We start from the raw sequence: 3,193 nt of genomic DNA on the forward strand, positions 1-3,193 counted from the left end.
ACTTGTCCAGAAGCAGCGGCCAAACTCTTCCCTGTGTTACTCTACATTTTGATAAAGAGGCTTCATTAATGTCTAATGAAGTGTCCACTGCACTGACATAGAAATTACCTGAATGTGGTCTTTTAACAAATACACACTAATCTAGAAATGTGTGTAAAATTAGAGGTTGTATATTACTCATACTTTGCTACCGTCCTCTCATGTGGTGTTCAAGCCGACTTCAAAGAGATCCTATGTGGTTGTTCTGTGGGTTTCTAGGCTGGAGTGTGGACTATGGTGCTGAGTGGCTCGCTGCTTTGATGGTGACTGGTGCTGTGTATGCAAAGAAAAATCAAATGTTTGAATCAAAGGAAAACAGAAGAGTGTGGAATGAATGTAAGATGTCTTCCTCTCCAACCCCCAAATGCATGCTTTATCTTGGAATCATACCTATTTGACATAAGCAAGATTTTACCAAATGACTCAAAATATAGTTAAGATGCCAGCATCACTCAAAAATATGACTCGATTCTTTGTGCAGTATTTTAGTTATGTTCAGGAAAGATTATGACAAGGACTTATATTCCATGCTGGGAAGTGAGCTGATGATTCTTATAAATAAGCACTTATTAGGAAAATTGACAAGCAGATCAATTGTACCTATGATACAAATTTGTAAGAAGACCAAAGGATGATTAGCTGCTGCTAAGACCTGAAACCAGAGACAAGGAGCTACAATGGAATGGAGTTCCAGCTCTTGCATCACAATAGGATTCAGAAGGATAGTGTTAAAGCTGAGAAGCCCTCACTCTTAAAACTGCTGATGCGAGAAAAGCGCTAATTCACAATTGGCAGGCACAAGTCACATGGCCATAGTTAGGTTCAAAAGCACAGAGAAACCAGAGAGTGGTCAATCATCACAGCAAACATCTGCCTGTTGTACTAAGCCACTTTGAGTCAGTCATCCTGCATTTGTTTAAACCCTATGATGGCAGTTTATATGGGTCCTTTCCAGCTATGTTTGTTGACAAAGAGGTCAATGGAGACAAGGAGTCCCTGCCTTCTAGGAGGTTATCCTATAAGACACGCTGTTTTAAGTAAGAAGAAGACCATCATGACAAGTAGCACCATGTAGGTGGTGTGGATGAAAGGCTGGGGGAATGCAGGAAACAAGGGGTTTGTTCTAGGTGTGATAAGTCACGGGCAAGAAGGGTAAATGACAAACCTCTGTGGAAGTGGTCAAACGATAGCAAGGCTGACTTTAGAAGACTGCGGAGGTTTGCTGGGATGGAGTTAAGAATCGAGGGCTTTCCTTCAGCTTATACAAATCAAAGAAATTTGGGAGGTCTATTTTGGGGGTATTAATAAATAGGTCATGATTTGCTTCTACACAATTTCACAAGTTTTTATTTTGTAACTTTGATCCTAAACTTCCTGTCTTGTCCTCTGTGTTCGAGATTGAGGGCATCCCACACTAAAGCAGGAAGCTGATGGCCACCGTGAAGATGAAAAAGTCACTGGAGCCAATCAACCTAGGCTCCAGCTCGTCACAAAAAGTGGAACGTATACACTGGGGTACAAGCTGATTCTCAAAATGATCAGACAAAGCACAGCAAAACTGGTCATCCTCATGGACTGCCCAACCCTGAGGAAGCTGAAATAGAGTATTATGCCATGTTGGTCATCACTACAGTGATAACGGTGATATTGAACTGGGCACAGCATGTGCAGAATATTATCGAGTACGCACATTGCCTGTCACTGATCCAGGGTATTCTAAGCTAATATCATCAGAAGCATGTGAGGACACACAGGTGAATCGTAAAGCATGCACAATTTTTCTTTAGTAAAACTGGCCAGAGCTTTTGCTTTTTTCTTTTTTTAATACCACTTTGGTATTTGCAGAGTTTCTCGCTTCTCTTACTCTGTCCTCCCATGATCCCTTTCGACTTTTGAATGGTGTTTCTCATGCTCTGGCCTTTCTTTAATCCAGTTGGCCATTGTTGGAGTTGGCAAACTAGACCCAGATCAACATGGTGCACACAAGGGGATGTTAGAACATTCTTTGTATTCCCCGCACTCATCCATGTGGGTCTGGACTTTTGGAGACTAAGAACAGGGCTAATGGCATGCTTCTATATTAATGTTCAGTGCTATATTGGGAACCCACCATCTCTTCTATAAGATAGAAGAAAGTACAAATTATAAGAGAGTGAAAGTAAAAGTCACTCAGTTGTGTCTGACTCTTTGCGGCCCCATGGACTGTATAGTCCATGGAATTCTCTAGGCCAGAATACTTTCCCTTCTCCAGGGGATCTTCCCAACCCAGGAATCAAACCCAGGTCTCCTGCATTGCAGGCAGGTTCTCTACCAGCTGAGCCACAAGGGAAGCCCAAGAACAGTGGAGTGGGTAGCCTATCTCTTCTCCAGCAGATTTTCCCAACCTAGGAATTGAACATGGGGTCTTCTGCATTGCAGGTGGATTCTTTACTAACTGTGCTATCAGGAAAGCCCAAATTACAAAAAGCCAATTGATATTCAACCTTTCAGGAACATTTCTAATTTGTGGAATGAGAGGTGTCCATCAGTAAGATAATTTATCTGAGCTTCCTTGTGAAAGTCATGCAACTCACTGGAGATTAGTTTTCTTTTCATTTAACATTTTGCATCATTTAACAGCTTACATCTCCAGCAAGTTTGTGCTAACATTATCAGTATATTGTTATTTTACCATGTTAAGAATATGAGCTTCATGTGTTTTCCTTGTGTAAAATTTCATTTGTTCCACAGTTAAACTTAAACAAAAAGTTGATTTATGTTTTTCTCCCTGGGTGAGGCCTTGAGAATTGATCCTATACATTTTTAAAATTGATTTGACTAGAATTATGCTAATAAGAGAATTATTAATAGTTCTGTTCCTAATAACCATTTATTTCTTCCAATTATTTACCTGTACTTTTAATTATTTCTTTTCAGTAGCCAGTGAGTTATGGTTCAATTCATGTTATAAACTCTTTAAAGGCAGGAGAGAAATTATATACCGAGGTATAAAATATTTGAAATAGATGGGGAGACTGAAAAAAATAAAATTGAAATGCCTTAAGAGGCCATGTAAATAATACAAATAAATAAAGTTTATCAGATGTAAATAATAGAGGATGATGGTATAAAGAAAGTTTATTTTTTCCCCTCTTTTTATGTGTTTGTTGACCAA

General features: G+C 39.5%; 1 pseudogene; it reads left to right on the forward strand.

The window, feature by feature from the left end:
• On the forward strand, positions 1,470-1,783 carry LOC102191058 (annotated as a pseudogene).

This window comes from Capra hircus, chromosome 11 (assembly GCF_001704415.2).
Source record: "Capra hircus breed San Clemente chromosome 11, ASM170441v1, whole genome shotgun sequence".
NCBI classification, from domain to species: Eukaryota; Metazoa; Chordata; class Mammalia; order Artiodactyla; family Bovidae; genus Capra; species Capra hircus.